Source organism: Oncorhynchus mykiss, chromosome 22 (assembly GCF_013265735.2).
Source record: "Oncorhynchus mykiss isolate Arlee chromosome 22, USDA_OmykA_1.1, whole genome shotgun sequence".
In the NCBI taxonomy this organism is placed as follows: Eukaryota; Metazoa; Chordata; class Actinopteri; order Salmoniformes; family Salmonidae; genus Oncorhynchus; species Oncorhynchus mykiss.
Genome location: NC_048586.1, coordinates 33,347,444 through 33,367,137, shown reverse-complemented (window position 1 = coordinate 33,367,137; position 19,694 = coordinate 33,347,444).

The following is a 19,694-nucleotide window of genomic DNA, read 5'->3' as shown; positions in this document are numbered from 1 at the left end:
TAGTACGCAAGTATAAACACCATGAGACCACTCAGCCGTCATACCGCTCAGAAGGATACACGTTCTGTCTCCTAGAATTAAACGTACTTTGGTCCGAAAAGTGCAAATCAATCCCAGAACAACAGCAAAGGTCCTTGTGAAGATGCTGGAGGAAACAGGTACAAAAGTATCCATATCCACAGTAAAATGAGTCCTATATCAACATAACCTGAAAGGCCGCTCAGCAAGGAAGAAGCCACTGCTCCAAAACCACCATAAAAAAGCCAGACTACGGTTACATGTGGACAAGGATCGTACTTTTTGGAGAAATGTCCTCTGGTCTGATGAAACAGAAATAGAACTGTTTGGCCAAAATGACCATTGTTATGTTTGGAGGAAAAAGGGGAAGGCTTGCAAGCTGAAGAACACCATCCCAACCGTGAAGCATGGGGACGGCAGCATCATGTTGTGGGGGTGCTTTGCTGCAGGAGGGACTGGTGCACATAACAAAATAGATGGTATCATGAGGTAGGAAAGTGATGTGGATATATTGAAGCAACATCTCAAGACATCAGTCAGGAAGTTAAAGCTTAGTCGCAAATGGATCTTCCAAATGGACAATGACCACAAGCATGCTTCCAAAGTTGTGGCAAAATGGCTTAAGGTCAACAAAGTCAAGGTATTGGAGTGACCATCACAAAGCCCTGACCTCAACCCTATAGAAAATTTGTGGGCAGAACTGTAAAAGCATGTGCGAGCATTGAGGCCTACAAACCTGACTCAATTACACTAGCTCTGTAAGGAGAAATGGGCCAAAATTCACCCAACTTATTGTGGGAAGCTTGTGGAAGACAACCCGAAACGTTTGAACAAAGTTCAACAATTTCAAGGCAGTGCTATCAAATACTAATTGACTGTATGTAAACTTCTGACCCACTGGGAATGTGATGAAAGAAATAAAATAAAATAGTGATCCTAACTGACCTAAGACAGGGGATTTTTACTAGGATTAAATGTCAGAAATGGTGAAAAACTGAGATTATATATATTTGGCTAAGGTGTATGGAAACTTCTGACTTCGACTGTACATTGCTAAGCATTTCACACACATACTGAACAAAAATATAAATGCAGAGTGCAATAATTTCAAAGATTTTACTGAGTTACAATTAATTTAATGAAATCAGTCAATTGGAATAAATCCATCAGGCCCTGAATGTATTAGGCCCTAATCTATGATTCGGAATATAGGCAAGCATTTATTGGTCACAGTTACCTTTGAAAAAAGTAGGGACTTGGATCAGAGAACCAGTCAGTATTTGGTATGACCACCATTTGCCTCATGCAGTGTGACACATCTCCATCACATAGTGTTGATCAGGCTGTTGATTGTGGCCTGTGGCATGTTATCCCACTGGCGGGAACTGGAACACGCTGTCGTACACATCATTCCAGAGCATCCCAAAATTATTCAATGGGTGATATATCTGGTGAGTATGCAGGCCATGGAAGAACTGCGAAATTTTCAGCTTTCAGGAATGGTGTACAGATCCTTGCGACATGGGGCCGTGCATTGACATGCTGAAACATGAGGTGATGGCGGCGGATGAATGGCATGACAATGGGTCTCAGGATCTCGTCAAGGTATCTCTGTGCATTCAAATTGCCATTGATAAAATGGAATTGTCTTCATTGTCCGTAGCTTATGCCTGCCCATACCATAACCCCACCGCAACCCTGGGGAATTCTGTTCACAACATTGACATCAGTAAACTGCTGGCCCTTGCAACGTTGTACACGTGGTCTGCGGTTGTGAGTCCGGTTGAACGTAGTGCCACCTTCTCTAAAATTATGTTGGAGGCGACTTATGGTAGAGAAATTAAATTAAATTATCTTGTAAGCGCTCGGGTGGACATTCCTGCAGTCAGCATGCCAATTGCACGCTCCCTTAAAACGTGAGACATTTTTGTCATTGTGTTGTGTGACTCACCTGCACATTTTAGAGTGGCCTTTATTTGTCCCCAGTGCAAAGTGTACCTGTGTAATGATCATGCTGTTTAATCAGCTTCTTGATATGCCATGCGTGTCAGGTGGATGGAATATCTTGGAAAAGGAGAAATGCACACTAACAGGGATGTAAGCAAATTTGTGCACGTCATTTGAGCATATTGAACGTTTCTGGGATCTTTTATTTCAATTAACGAAACATGGGACAAACACTTTACATGTTGCTTTTATATTTTAGTTCAGTGTATTTTCCAGATACTGACTGTTAGCACTTGGTGGTCTATAGCAGCTTCGCACAAGAATGGGCTTTAGGTGAGGCTGGTGAACCTGTAACCATATTACTTCAACAGCATTTGACATGAGATCCTCTCTGTAAGCTTTACAGGAATATGACTCGGAACATATACGCCAACAACTCCACCATTGGAGGTTCAGAGATAGTCAGTATATCAGTGTATGAATGTTACCTCTTACTAGCAAGTTAGCGATTTCTTGAACCTTGTGTCTTAGAGTTGTTTTAAGATGGTCATACCATGGGTCATTTAGCTATTTGAGTTTGAATGTTAGGACCCCTTTAGTTATATATATATTTTTAAGTATTGATGAAATATTGAATTTGGCATTTAGTGGGGGCGGAAGGCAGTGGAGGGCATGGGTGGGGGTGACAGGCAGTGGAGGGCAGGGGTGGGGGCGGAAGGCAGTGGAGGGCATGGGAAGGCAGGGGTGGGGATGGGAAGACAGGGGTGGGGGCGGAAGGCAGGTTAGGGCATGGGAAGGCAGGGGTGGGGATGACAGGCAAGGGCAGGCAGTGGAGGAGGAAAGGTAGACCTGTTAGATTTGATTTATTAGGATTGAAATGCATTGAATAACACATTCATAAATGGCAATAAAAGACAGTAAAAAATCAATCATAAGAAATAAGGTTTTTGAAGTGTCTGTCCTATATATAGGAGGAAATGTATAGATTGTTGGATACATATTTAAGCCTTATTTTTGTTGGCACAAAACTACCTCCATACTTCCATTCGTTTGTATGGGTTACCTTCAGACGAGTCCCATGACGCTTGTGGAGGACGCAGAGCAAAAAGAGACTCCCCTTTCCAAAACAATAACAAAGTGGTCACCTCATCACTGTTTTTGCTAAACAGCTGATGGATAGGGGTGGAGAAATATAACAACTTAGCTCATGAGCCATTTCTCAGTTATAATATTCAAGATTCAATGACTATGTGTTATTCATTTTAAAAGTAAAAAAATGCATGTACCAATCACAGATTGCCCCTTTAACTAACCTTCATTCCCAGCTGCTTCAGTCCCTGCTCATCATCACGCTAGTTAAACAAACTGTGTCTATCTGCTGTGCCATGGATCCTATGCACACAGCAGGGGACTGCTACAAAGAAAGAGAGCGAGAGAGAGAGAGCTTCTACTGACAGAAGCCCTGCTACGCTTAGCTAGGCTAGTTTTTCAAAATGTCTAATTAGAACCAATAGGGAGGGATGCCTGACTGTCTCTTTCTATTTGTCTAAGTCAACATCTGAGAGACAATGTGAGAGAGAAAGAGCGAGTGTTTAATAGGAGAAAGCTGTGGGAAGAAGTGCATTTTCTCCTTCTTACCATCTACCATTTTTGAAAGACCTTCCTTCATATTTGCTTCTCTTAATTTTTCTTCAAGACACACACTCTTGATGAGATGGTAAACCTTTTTCTAAAGCAAACAACTGGTGTGTAAATGGAGTGATTAGATGGAAGTAAATTACACCAGTTATAGTCTGTGTTCAGTCTGTGTTCAGGAGATCATCATAATCACTGCTTACAGAGAATGGAACCCCAGGCATGTCACGTGTCCCAAATGGCAGCCTATTCAGCCCTTTGGGATTCAGACATGGTCTCTCCGCAATGCGGACTAAGGCACTGAATCTCAGTGCTTGAGGCATCACTACAGACACCCCATCGAATTCAGGCTGTATCACAACCGGCCGTGATTGGGAGTCCCATAGGCGGCGCACAATTGGCCCAGCGTCGTCCGGGGTTGGCCGGTGTAGGCCGTTATTGTAAATGAGAATTTGTTCTTAACTGACTTGCCTAGTTAAATAAAGGTTAAATAAAAAATCTAAATAAAATAATTCTAAAGCCCAGTGATTATCCGAGTGGACATTCTTTAGGGAAGTGCGCTGATTTGCCATTGTATAGTTTGTACTCATCATCACTTCAATGGAAGCTTGAAAGGAAAGAAGCTCAGAGCATTTTCAATGCCTCTTGGTCTATATTAAGCTTGTGCATGAAGAAATACGGAATCCATTACCCTTATCAGCAGTATCATGCCCACTATATATTGTTTTTTTCAACAACAAAAAATACAAAATCATTCTGGATGTTTTTTCCCCTGCTCATTACGTTTGTAGTTTATGCAACAACATATTGCTTGATAATATCCTATACAACTCAATAGTCCCCCTCTGACCTTCTCCGTTGACCAATTTCTGTTTGATATTACAGAGAAGCGTCTCTAAGACAAACCATCTTCCCAGAGTTACTCCCACACACATTTAGCCAGTACAAACTACAGCACACAGACACGAGACCTCTCTTTCTTGCTGCCAGTGCCAAGGCCAGCCATCACAACACTTGTGATGCACCACTCGCAACCTTCGATACTGTTATAGCCCAAGGGGGTGCTCCCAGAAGACGTGGGTGGGGAGTTGGCAGGGGCGGGGGGGGCAAGGGCGGCAGGCGAGGGCAGGGGCATGCATGGCAGGCAGGCGTGGGGTGGGTCAGGCAGGGGTGGGGATGACAGGCTGTGGAGGGTAGGGGTGGGGGCGGAAGGCAGTGGAGGGCATGGGAAGACAGGGGTGGGAAGACAGGGGTGGGGGTGGAAGGCAGGAGGGCAGGGGTGGGGGTGGAAGGCACTGGAGGGCAGGGGTGGGGGCAGAAGGCACTGGAGGGCAGGGGTGGGGGTGGAAGGCAGTGGAGGGAGGGCAGGGGTGGGGGTGGAAGGCAGGGGTGGGGGTGGAAGGAAGTGGAGGGCAGGGGTGGGGGTGGAAGGCACCGGAGGGCAGGGGTGGGGGCGGAAGGCACTGGAGGGCAGGGGTGGGGGCAGAAGGCAGTGGAAGGCATGGGAAGGCAGGGCTTGGGATGGGAAGACAGGGGTGGGGGTGGAAGGCAGTGGAGGGCAGGGGTGGGGGTGGTAGGCAGTGGAGGGCAGGAGTGGGGGTGACAGGCAGTGGAGGGCAGGGGTGGGGGCGGAAGGCAGTGGAGGGCATGGGACGGCAGGGATGGGGATGGGAAGACAGGGGTGGGGCGCGGAAGGCAGGTTAGGGCATGGGAAGGCAGGGGTGGGGATGACAGGCAAGGGCAGGCCGGGGACACGCAAAGAGAGGGAGGGGTGGGTTGATCCAGGGAAGTCAGGCTCACCAGCAGCTCTCCTCTTCACCTCATCTTCCACCTCTCACTTCTGCTCTATGGAGATCCGGTGCCATATTCATACAGCGTCTCAGAGTAAGAGTGCTGAACGCGGATCCTGTCTCACTGTCCTGCTTTAGGAATGACTGGGGTTGAGGAGGTTGAATCTGCTGAGCTACACTCTTAGAAATTAGGTGCTATCTAGAACCTAAAATGGTTCTTCGGCTGAATCCTTTGAAGAACCCTTTTGGTTCCAGGTTGAACCCTTTTGGGTTACATGTAAGGGCCCTTACCACAGAGGGTTGTACATGGAACCCAAAATGTCTCTACCTGGAACCAAAAAGGGGGCAGCCAAAGAACCCTTATGGAACCCTTTTTTTCTAGAGTGTACAGTCGTGGCCAAATGTTTTGAGAATGACACAAATATTAATGTTCACAAAGTCTGCTGCCTCAGTTTGTATGATGGCAATTTGCATATACTCCAGAATGTTATGAAGAGTGATCAGATGAATTGCAATTAATTGCTAAGTCCCTCTTTGCCATGCAAATGTACTGAAACCCCAAAAAACATTTCCACTGCATTTCAGCCCTGACATAAAAGGACCAGCTGACATCATGTCAGTGATTCTCTCGTTAACACCGGTGTGAGTGTTGACGAGGACAAGGCTGGAGATCGCTCTGTCATGCAGATTGAGTTCGAATGTAAGGGATGCGTACTGGCGGCAGAGAAGTCAGGCGCAGGAGAGCAAAAACTGTGTTTACAATGGAGCAGTTTAATAATAAAAACCACTGGAAACAGAACAAACAATCAATGGGTACAAAACCCATCGCACACCAGATAAATGTGCACATGCACTTACAACAAATAATTACGGACAAGGACATTGGGGGAACAGAGGGTTAAAGACACAATATGTAATGATGGAATTGAAACCAGGTGTGTGGGAAGACAAGACAAAACAAATGGAAAATGAAAGTCAATCGATGATGGCTAGAAGACCGGCGACGCCGACCGCCGAACAAACAAGGAGAGGAACCAACTTCAGTAGAAGTTGTGACATCGAATAACAGACTGGAAGCTTCAAAAGGAGGGTCGTGCTTGGAATCATTGTTCTTCCTCTGTCAGTCATGGTTACCTGCAAGGAAACACGTGCCGTCATCATTGCTTGTACAAAAAGGGCTTCACGGGCAAGGATATTGCTGCCAGTAAGATTGCACCTAAATCAACCATTTATCAGATCATCAAGAACTTCAAGGAGAGCGGTTCAATTGTTGTGAAGAAGGCTTCAGGGCTCCCAAGAAAGTCCAGCAAGCGCCTGAACCTCCTAAGGATCTCCTAAAGTTGATTCAGCTGTGGGATCAGGGCACCACCAGTACAGAGCCTGCTCAGGAATGGCAGCAGGCAGGTGTGAGTGCATCTGCACGCACAGTGAGGTGAAGACATTTGGAGGACGGCGTGGTGTCAAGAAGGGCAGCAAAGAAGGGCAGCAAAGAAGCCACTTCTCTCCAGGAAAAACATCAGGGACAGACTGATATTCTGCAAAAGCTACAGGGATTGGACTGCTGAGGACTGGGGTAAAGTCATTTTCTCTGAAGAATCCCATTTCCGATTGTTTGGGGCATCCGGAAAAAGCTTGTCCGGACAAGACAAGGTGAGCGCTACCATCAGTCCTGTGTTAATGCCAACAGTAAAGCATCCTGAGACAATTAATGTATGGGGTTGCTTCTCAGCCAAGGGAGTGGGCTCACTCACAATTTTGCCGAAGAACACAGCCATGAATAAAGAATGGTACCAACACATCCTCCGAGAGCAACTTCTCCCAACCATCCAGGAACAGTTTGGTGACGAACAATGCCTTTTCCAGCATGATGGAGCACCTTGCCATAAGGCAAAAGTGATTACTAAGTGGCTCGGGGAACAAAACATCGATATTTTGGGTCCATGGCCAGGAAACTACCCATATCTGAGAACTTGTGATCAATCCTCAAGAGGCGGGTGGAAAAACAAACAAAAAACTAATTCTGACAAACTCCAAGCGTTGATTATGCAAGAATGGGCTGCCATCAGTTTGTGGCCCAGAAGTTAATTGACAGCATGCTAGGGCGGATTGCAGAGGTCTTGAAAAAGAAGGGTCAACACTGCAAATATTGACTCTTTGCATCAACTTAATGTAATTGTCAATAAAAGCCTTTGTCACGCCCTGACCTTAGAGATCCATTTAATTCTCTATTTTGGTTAGGTCAGGGTGTGACTACGGTGGGCAATCCTATTTCTTTGTTTGGCCTGGTATGGTTTAGAATCAGAGGCAGCTGTCTATCGTTGTCTTTGATTGGGGATCATACTTAGGCAGACTTTTTCCCAGCTAAGTTTGGGGGATCTTGATTTTGTATAGTTGCTGTGTAGCATGCAGAAGTTTACTTTCATTTTGTATTTTTGTTGTTTATCGGTGTTAATTTTAATAAATTTAAGATGTTTGCCTACCACACTGCACCTTGGTCTCCTCATTCAAACGACGAGCGTGACAGCCTTTGACACTTATGAAATTATTGTATTTATACTTCAGTATTCCATAGTAACATCTGACAAAAATATCTAAAGACACTGAAGCAGTAAACTTTGTGAAAATTTATATTTGTGTCATTCTCAAAAGTTTTGGCCATGACTGTACAGAGCTGGTTGAGACAGCAGGGCCAGGTGATGGATTTGTTTAATCCACACCCTATAACAAGAGCAGAAAATCAGACGGCTTCTGAATGAAAAGACCACTAGTAAGCTTTATCGCCATAACCCTATGATATCCTCCTCCTCAGTGAATAGTTAGTAAGGAAAAGCACACACACATGGCAACTATTGAGATATCTGGTTCATGATTGGGCCGTAATGAGATACTGTAGGTAATTCATGATTGGGCCATACCAGTTCTAATGAGAGGAGTCGTCTGCTGAGTACACACACAGGGAGGTGGTCAGAGAGAGGTAGACTCTCAATCATTTTCCATTACATTTAAGGGGCTTTACTGGCATAGGAATATATGTTTACATTGCCAAAGCAAGTGAAATAGATAATAAACAAAAGTGGAATAAACTATAAAAAATAAACAGTAAACATTACACTCACAATAGTTCCAAAGGAATAAAGACATTTCAAATGTCATATTATCTATATATACAGGGTTGTAACGATGTGCACACTGGTATTTCACCCAATAGATATGGGATTTATTTTAAATTCTTTGTGGATCTGTGTAATCTGAGGGAAAGATGTGTCTCTAACATGGTCAATACATGTGCAGGAGGTTAGGAAGTACAGCTCAGTTTCCACCTCATTTTGTTGGCAGTGTGCACATAGCCGGTCTTCTCTTGAGAGCCAGGTCTGCCTATGGCGGCCTTTCTCAATAGCAAGGCTATGCTCACTGAGTCTGTACATGGTCAAGCTTTCCTTCGTTTTGGGCAAGTCACAGTGGTCAGTTATTCTGCCAATGTGTACTCTCTGTTTAGGACCAAATAGCATTCTAGTTTGCAAATTGTTTTTGTTAATTCTTTCCAATGTGTCAAGTAATGATCTTTTTGTTTTCTCATGATTTGGTTGGGTCTAATAGTGTTGCTGTCCTCACACATGCTCTCTCTCTCTGTTTCTCTCTCACTGTCTTACTATCTCTGTCTCGCTCTCTTTCTATGTTTTACTGTCTGTCTGTCTGTCTGTCTGTCTGTCTGTCTGTCTGTCTGTCTGTCTGTCTGTCTGTCTGTCTGTCTGGCTCTGTCTGTCTTGCTCTGTGTCTTTCTCTCTCTCTGTGTGTGTTTCTCTCCCTCTCTATCTGTCTCTCTGTCGCTGTCTCTTTCTCTCTCTCTCTCTGTTTCTCTCTTTCTTTCTCGCTCTCCTTCTCTCTCTTTCTCCCCCTCTCTATCTCCAGATTATTACATGTTGTGAGCTAGAACTCATCTTGCGCTGTGCTGTTGTGACTTCCAACCCTATGGCATGCTCTTTGGCGTGTTGCAGCAGACAATAAATATTGGAGAGGCATCGGGGCATGGTGGGGTGGGTGAGTGAGGGGAGGCCATGTTTATTGCATCAAGGCGAGAGGCTCTTCCATGGGAGCTGTGATCCCTGTATCTGTCTGTTTACCCCTCCACCAGTGAATACGGGAGAATGGCTCACACATGCGCGCACGCACACACACACACACACACACACACACACACACACACACACACACACACACACACACACACACACACACACATGCGCAAGAGCATGCACGCAAACACACACACACACACACACACACGCACTTACACACACTCTCACATACACACACTTACACACACTCTCACATACACACACCTGCACTACCACACACACAAATTCTCTCTCACTCTCACACACCAGTGGAGCTGCCACAAGGACAAAATGCAGAGCTCGCTCTCTCTGAGTATCTATTATGGAACAAGGAGGAGAGAAATGATTGATGCACATTTGAATTAAAGTTCAATTGAAGGACGCAGCCCAGAGTTATGGGTGCCATTCATCAACTTAGACCTGCAACCTAAAACATCCTCTGAAGAGGAAAGTAAGCAGAATGAGGGATCGATTCAATCTGTATCGCGGAAGTTCTGTGCTATAGCACGATTGAAAAATAAAGGCAATTTACGATTGAGCCGATACAGTTGAAGTCGGATGTTTACATACACCTTAGCCAAATACATTTAAACTCAGTTGTTCACAATTCCTGACATTTAATCCTAGTAAAAATGTCCTGTCTTAGGTCAGTTAGGATCACAAATGTCAGAATAATAGTTGAGAGAATTATTTATTTCAGCTTTTATTTCTTTCATCACATTTCCAGTGGGTCAGAAGTTTACATACACTCAATTAGTATTTGGTATTATTGCCTTTAAATTGTTTAACTTGGGTCAAACGTTTTGGGTTGCCTTCCACAAGCTTCCCACAATAAGTTCCATTCCTCCTGACAGAGCTGGTGTAACTGAGTCAGGTTTGTAGCCCTCCTTGCTCACACACGCTTCTTCAGTTCTGCCCACAAATGTTCTATGGGATTGAGGTCAGGGCTTTGTGATGGCCACTCTAATACCTTGACTTTGTTGTCCTTAAGCCATTTTGCCACAACTTTGGAAGTATGCTTGGGGTCATTGTCCATTTGGAAGACCCATTTGCGACCGAGCTTCAACTTCCTGACTGATGTCGAGATGTTGCTTCAATATATCCACAACATTTTCCTGCCACATGATGCCATCTATTTTGTGATGTGCACCACTCCCTCCTGCAGCAAAGCACCCCCACAACAAGACGTTGCCACCCCCCTGCTTCATGGTTGGGATGGTGTTCTGCAAGTCTCCCCCTTTTTCCCCCAAACATAACGTCATTATGTTCAAACAGTTCTATTTTTGTTTCATCAGACCAGAGGACATTTCTCCAAAAAACATGATTTTTGTCCCCATGTGTAGTTGCAAACCGTAGTCTGGCTTTTTTATGGTGGTTTTGGAGCAGTTGCTTCTTCCTTGCTAAGGAGCCTTTCAGGTTATGTCGATATACGACTCGTTTTACTGTGGATTTAGATACTTTTGTACCTGTTTCCTCCAGCATCTTCACAAGGTCCTTTGCTGTTGTTCTGGGATTGATTTGCAATTTTCGCACCAAAGTATGTTCATCTCTAGGAGAGATATGACGAGCGGTATGACGGCTGCTTTGTCCCATGGTGTTCATATTTGCGTACTATTGTTTGTACAGAAGAACGTGTTTTTCTCATGATGTCAAGCAAAGAGGCACTGATTTTGAAGGTAGGCCTTGAAATAGATCCACAGGCCCACCTCCAATTGACTCAAATGATGTCAATTAGCCTATCAGAAGCTTCTAAAGCCATGACATAATTTTCTCGAATTTCCAAGATGTTTAAAGGCACAGTTAACTTAGTGCATGTAAACTTTTGACCCACTGGAATTGTGACACAGTGAATTATAGGTAAAATATTCTGTCTGTAAACAATTGTTGGAAAAATGACTTGCGTCATGCACAAAGTAGATGTCCTAGCCGACTTGCCAAAACTATAGTTTGTTATAACACAAGAAATGTGTGGAGTGGTTGAAAAAATGAGTTTTAATGACTCCAACCTAAGTGTATGTAAACGTTAGACTTCAACTGTATATGTATGGTTTACCGTGAATGCAGTCTCAACGAACACGGGAACATTGCCTTTAAATCACGCTATAGCACACATCATCTGCAATATGGATTGAATCGAGCCCTGCGAGTCAGAAACCATAGAAATAGAATGATTATGGACAAAATCATATAAATGAAATTACTAGAAGGGACATCTATGGACAAAATCAAAGAAACATAATGACTAGAAGGTACATTTATGACAAAACCATATGAATGGAATATAGAGTTCCAATATATGGACAAAACACCTCACAGAAAATCTTTGTAAATCTACTCTTTCTAAGGGTTCTATTCAATCAAATCCACTTCAACCAACATCCGCATAGTGGGTTGTTTAATGTGTCGGAGGTGGAACTAAGTTAGGCTTTCAAATCCACAAGTGGTTCCCGGCATTATACCTGAATCAGACATAGCCATTGGCTGCACGAATTCGCATTAAGACAAATCACATGCAGCCTTATTTAAAAGTTGGAACACTGGAACATGAGATGTAATCTACACCTCCATTAGGAACACTGGAACATGAGATGTAATCTACACCTACATTAGGAACACTGGAACATGAGATGTAATCTACACCTCCATTAGGAACACTGGAACATGAGATGTAATCTACAACTCCATTAGGAACACTGGAACATTATGTAATCTACACCTCCATTAGGAACACTGGAACATGAGATGTAATCTACACCTCCATTAGGAACACTGGAACATGATGTAATCTACACCTCCATTAGGAACACTGGAACATGAGATGTAATCTACACCTCCATTAGGAACACTGGAACATGAGATGTAATCTACACCTCCATTAGGAACACTGGAACATGAGATGTAATCTACACCTCCATTAGGAACACTGGAACATGATGTAATTTACATCTCCATTAGGAACACTGGAACATGATATGTAATCTACATCTCCATTAGGAACACTGGAACATGATATGTAATCTACACCTCCATTAGGAACACTGGAACATGAGATGTAATCTACACCTCCATTAGGAACACTGGAACATGATGTAATCTACACCTCCGTTAGGAACACTGGAACATGAGATGTAATCTACACCTCCGTTAGGAACACTGGAACATGAGATGTAATCTACACCTCCATTAGGAACATGATGTAATCTACACCTCCATTAGGAACACAGGAACATGATGTAACCTACACCTCCATTAGGAACACTGGAACATGAGATGTAATCTACACCTCCATTAGGAAAACAGGAACATGATGTAATCTACATCTCCATTAGGAACACTGGAACATGATATGTAATCTACACCTCCATTAGGAACACTGGAATATGAGATGTAATATACACCTCCATTAGGAACACAGGATCATGATGTAATCTACACCTCCATTAGGAACACTGGAACATGAGATGTAATCTACATCTCCATTAGGAACACTGGAACATGATGTAATCTACACCTCCATTAGGAACACTGGAACATGAGATGTAATCTACACCTCCATTAGGAACACTGGAACATGATGTAATCTACACCTCCATTAGGAACACTGGAACATGATGTAATTTACATCTCCATTAGGAACACTGGAACATGAGATGTAATCTACATCTCCATTAGGAACACTGGAACATGATGTAATCTACACCTCCATTAGGAACACTGGAACATGAGATGTAATCTACACCTCCATTAGGAACACTGGAACATGAGATGTAATCTACACCTTCATTAGGAACACTGGAACATGAGATGTAATCTACATCTCCATTAGGAACACAGGAACATGAGATGTAATCTACACCTCCATTAGGAACACTGGAACATGAGATGTAATCTACATCTCCATTAGGAACACAGGAACATGAGATGTAATCTACATCTCCATTAGGAACACAGGAACATGAGATGTAATCTACACCTCCATTAGGAACACTGGAACATGAGATGTAATCTACACCTGCATTAGAATGATAGAAATCCTCATTATTTCCTTTAATGGTTTTTCTATTTGAGCGTCAATATTTCTATACGGCCTACACTTTCTCCTTCTGAACTTCTAATGCAAGTGGGGCGAGGGTGGCATCGTGACAATGAGCACAAGAGCAGCTGCTCACTGATTTGATGGTTCCAATGCAGTTCCACCTCCAGTTCCACTTCCAACATCGCCAAAACCTCTGCTATTCGGGTGTCTGCTATCGCAGGTTAGCGCTTGATGTGATTGAATCTTGGACTTAATCTACAGAATGTGGTCTGCATTTGATCTATGATCCCATAGTTATTCTACACACTATGTGCTGCCCTTTGATTAATGCAGTCTACGCTGACTCAGAAAGTAACAGACCTTCCCTGTATATGAACAACATTGAGTTAGAAAAGCAATAAAGTTGTATTACCTTCCTTGACATTTCCACTGATATCATATCCCATGGTGATTGTACACAGCAGCTTTCAGTGGGAAGGATAAGCTGCAACATGAATCTGTAATGGAGGTATCGAGAGTGTATGAGGAGACAGGATGTGTGTTAGCATGTGTGTGTGTGTGTGCGCGTGTGCGCGTGCATAGAATAGGATTATCAGAGCCAGATACACAATACCAACTACATAACAACTGCATAAATAGCAACAACAACCTTTTCCCTACAGTTTGTCTCAGAGCAGGAACAGTAAGGGCCAGATTCCATGCGATCGCGTTTTGTCCGCTATGCATGTTTTAAAGGCAATGTTCCCGTGTCTGCAGAGGCCACGGAAAGCTTGGGCAGAAACATAACCTTCTCATAGTTATTACTAAATAGAACAGCAATCCAGTCTCTATGACTAAAATACTAAATCAGTGTCCACTTACGTGGGAACGTTCTAACTCAATGCTCTTGACTGTGCTGGAACAATACATGCAAGGAATCTGAATCTCGAGTTAATTATATAGTTAGCACCACTCTGAGGGGGTGAATCTGTTTCAGTCAAGACATAACACCCAATGTGCCATTAGTTTGTAATACACTTTCTGCTCCTGTGTCAAGAGCTATTTCCAGTTAATGTATTTTTATTTTTGTAATTTTTATTTAACCTTTATTTAACCAGGGTAATATGTTATGGAATAGGTAGTTTAGTCCTTAGGGTCACAATTAGACACTACACTACCACTTCTACACTTCTACACAAGCGGGTCAGGTGCTCTGCTCTGCCAAAAAGTATTGTTAAGTGTCGAGTGCGCACAGGTGTAGGGAATCAACCAGGGTGGCAGCTTGCAGAGCCAGGAAGCTACTGAAGTTTGATGGCCATGTGGGCCACACATTAAATCAGGATACAGAATATTTTTAGAAAGTTTAAGAACTCTAGACTTAGCGAGTGTAGCAATATCAGTAGGTTAGCTAGTTGGTGCTGTCAAGAGCCATGCTAGACTGTTTGAGAACAGACAAGTACCGACAGGACTTTGAAATCAGACACAGCAAGCCTTACCATGCCAATCACATCATCTAGAGAGAGTTTGAAGTTAGTATGATGTGGGAAGAATGAAGATGGGAGAGATGGAGGGAGAGATGGAGGTGGAGTGGAGGTGGAGTGGAGGTGGAGTGGAGGAGGTAGACAGAGGGGGAGATGGAAGGCAAGATGGACTGGAGATGGAGGGCAAAGATGGAGTGAAGAGGGGGAGGAGAGAGAGATGTGGGCAGAGAGGAGAACAAGGGAGAGATGGAGAGAGGAGGAGAGGGAGAAGGGGAGAGATTGATATCCCCATTTAACCTCTGACAAGGTGAGGACAGGCTGCATAATGAGTTGTGACACTTCAATTAGCTGGTCACAGATAAACAGTATCAAAATAGCCCGCTTGTTTTCCATGGCACACAAACTGGATCCCCTTTGACACAGGGAGTGTGTGTGTGTGTGTGTGTGTGTGTGTGTGTGTGTGTGTGTGTGTGCGCGTGTGTGAGATTGATTGTTCGTGCCCGTCTGTGTATAAATATGTGTGTATCTATCCCTGTGTAAACTAAACTGTTGCCTTCAGTGGCAGTTGGTACCATGGACATGGTCATCATAAAGGGACTTTAACAGTATAACAGTCAAAGGATGAAGGAGCTGTCTGTTGTGGTTGAGGTATTGGTTGCATCCCAAATGGCACCATATTTTCTATATAGTTCACAACGTTTCACCAGAGACCTATAGACCCCAAAAGTAGTGCACAACATAGGAAATAGCATGCCATTTGGAACAGAGGCATTGTGCTTATCTGTGTCTTTGTTCTGGTTGGCAGCACATCAATGTGAATGCCCTTGGGCTAATATCTCTCATGTTTACACACTGTTAGGGGCCACTGCAGATACAGATGGACTGTGTGTGTGTCTGTGCATGTGAGTGTGCGTGTGCGTGCGTGTGTGTGTAGGGATGGCAAACATTTCAGAATATAATGACAAAATATCATACAGTTTTTTTTAAATACTTGTTTTTTGAAATGTGTTTAATTAAAATGCATGTTTTTTGTATTTTAAAATACAGAAATACAATTGCAAATAGCTGGCCTCAACAGCAACAACATTCTCAGTAACAGTTAGTCATTTTTTACTTGCTATGACTATGACATGTTCTTTATCAAACTTAATTGAATGCACTGACTTTAAGTCACTGGATAAGAGTGTCTCTAAATGATCAAAATGTACTGTGCCTTCAGAATACACACACACACACACACACACACACACACACACACACACACACACACAGGCACACACACACACAGGCACACAGACATGTAGGCAGACACACACACACACACACACACACACACACAGGCAGACAGACATGTGGGCAGACACACACAAAATGCACACACACACACACACACACACACACACACACACACACACACACACACACACACACACACACCAGATTCATAAACAGTCACGTAGGAATCCAAGTCTTTACCAGACCATTGGTTGATATCTCATTATGCGTCTGCATGTCAACTGGAGGAGAGATTAACTCAGAGATTAGACAGACTCCATTATTCTGCATCCCAAATGGATCTACTGTCGATGGGCTGTAATACCACACCTTTTTCACACACACACACTCACATACAGAGAGGGGACGGCTGGATGTCTGCAATGGCAGACAAAAATAATTAACCTGATCGTTTTTAAAAGCTTTCTTTTGTCCTTGGGATAAGGGAAAAAAAGAATCACAATAAGAAATGCTAATATGTACTGCAATTAATTAAATGATGTCAAGCTTGATTTTATCTGGGGGAGATAATTTGTCTCTGGCTTCCGGAGAACTGAGGGTATGTGTGTAGCCTGGTAATTAATTTGTGCCGATGGGGCATATTCCTTCCGTCACTGCACTGTAAAACATTTCCTGCAAAATGTACACTCATTTACTGGCAGCAATTGGCCAGTAAGTTACTGTAATTTATTTTACAGTACAGCTACTGTAATCTGTAAAGAAATGATTTTATGGTACCACATTTTGTATTGTATTCTAATTTACAGTATATTGCTGTAATTACCCATGCAGAGGGATATTACCAAGTGTTTGCAAGTTTACATTTTTACATTTAAAAGTAGTAACTTATTGACTTACAGTCAGTGGCATTCAACCAAGTTTAATAAAAATGTAAAAACATCACAGGCATAGCAAGTAAAACGTTTCTGAAACCGTTACTGAAAATGTTGTTGTAGCTAAGGATACATTAGTCTTCAAAATAATGGTAATTACAGTAAGATGTCTTATGATATATCCCTGACTACCTCTGGATAGTGCCAATACAGTACTGAGATATTCAGTAACTTGATGCCAGAGCAATGAAACACAGTACAATACAGTAAAAGTGACTATAAAACTGAATGAAATATATTTTCAAGCAGGGTAGTGGCTGCATCATGTTATGGGTATGATTGTAATTGTTAAGGACTGGGGAGTTTTTCAGGATAAAAAATAAACTGAATGGAGCTTAGTCCTGGCAAAATCCTAAAGGAAAACCTTGTTCAGTCTGCCATCCACCAGACAATGGGCGATTAATTCACCTTTCAGCAGCACAATAACCTAAAACACAAGGCCAAATCTACACCGGTTGCTTACCAAGAAGACAGTGAATGTTCCTGAGTAGCCGAGTTACAGTGTTGACTTAAATCTGCTTGAAAATCTATGGCAAGACTTGAAAATTATTATCTAGTAATGATCAACAACCAATTTGACAGAGCTTGAAGAATTTTGAAAAGAATAATGGGCAAACACGCAAAATATTGTACAATCCAGGTGTGCAAAGCACATAGAGACTTACTAGAGAGTCACCGCTGTAATCCCCGCCAAAGGGGATTCTAATGTGTATTGACTTAGCGGAGTGAATACTTATGTAAATTCGATATTTCTGTATTTAATTTTCAAAACATTTGCAAACATGTTTTTACTTTGTCATTTTGGGATATTGTGTGTAGGAAAAAAACTATTTGATCCATTTTGAGTTCAGGCTGTAACACAACAAAATGTGGAATAAGTCAAGGGGTGTGAATACTTTCTGAAGGCACTGTACATTTTGATCATTTAGAGACACTCTTATCCAGAGTGACTTAAAGTCAGTGCATTCATCTAAGTTTGATAAACAACATGTCAGTCGTAGCAAGTAAAGAATTACTCTAACCGCTACTGAGAATGTTGTCGCTGTTCGGGCCGGCTACTTACAAATGTATTTCTGTATTTTAAAATATAAAATGCATGTATTTTAATTAAATACTTTCAAAATACAAGTATTTTAAAGATTATTTTGATATGTTGATCTTTATGATATTTTGTCATTCTATTTCGTAATTTTTGCCCATCCCTACACACACACACACACACACACACACACACACACACACACACACACACACACACACACACACACACACACACACACACACACACACACACACACACACACACACACACACACACACACACACACACACACACACACACACACAGAGAATCTCCCAGGTGGAGAAGAGGATAGACATGCAGTAGTCCCAGAGAGGAAGTGTCTGCTGGAGCCGGTAAAATGTAGTAAAATAACTGGTCTGAATACTTTGATACACCACACTATTAAAACTTATTACTTTGGATTGTGGGGCAGTTAGATCACATATTTCATCACAAATAACTACACTCAGACTACTACACTTTCATACACTCTCCTACTAGAATACCACAGTATATGCAAACTGTAATAATAGAGTACAGAAGACAAGGAAGTTGTCAATAAAAAAACGTTATTTTGTCCAGAGTTCTTCAACCATACATTAATTTCTTCATCAAATAATAAAGATAAATAAATAGGACAGATAAATAAATGGTAAATAAATGATAGAGGGATGGAAGATCTAATGAATGGAGGGATGAAGGGATGAGAGGAGGTTAAGTTGGACTGATTGGTATAATAAAGAATAAATGTATGGTTGAAGGGAGGTTGAAGGTTTGTGTGTGTGTGTGTGTGTGTGGAAGGGGGGGGGGGGGGGGGGGGGGGTATGGGTTGTGATTGATAGTAGTTATCGCTGTTCTGATTTCAGATTTGAATATCAGAGAAGTAGACCAATATCTTTTAAGTTTTTATTTACAACGTGTTGTTAGGAAAAGTGGTAAAGGTAGCTGATTTGTGTCAGAAGTCACAATGTTACTCATTGTTTCATGCTTAGAATATGTTTAAGGCAGGATGTGACAACGGAGAGGTTTAGAATGCTGAGGAAATTCCATGAAAGTGGATGGAGAACAAAAAGGACAAATCAAATGTATATATATATATATATATATATATATATATGTATATATATATAGCTCTTCTTACATCAGCTGATATATCAAAGTACTGTACAGAAACCCAGCCTAAAACCCCAAACAGCAAGTAACGCAGGTGTAAAAGCACGGTGGCTAGGAAAAACTCCCTAGAAAGGCTAAAACCTAGGAAGAAATCTAGAGAGGAACCAGGCTATGAGGGATGGCCAGTCCACTTCTGGCTGTGTCGAGTGGAGATTATAACAGAACATGGACAAGATGTTCAAATGTTCATAAATGACCAGCATGGTCAAATAATAGTAATCACAGTGAACAGGTCAGGGTTACGTAGCCACAGGCAGAACAGTTGAAACTGGAGCAGCAGCACGGTCAG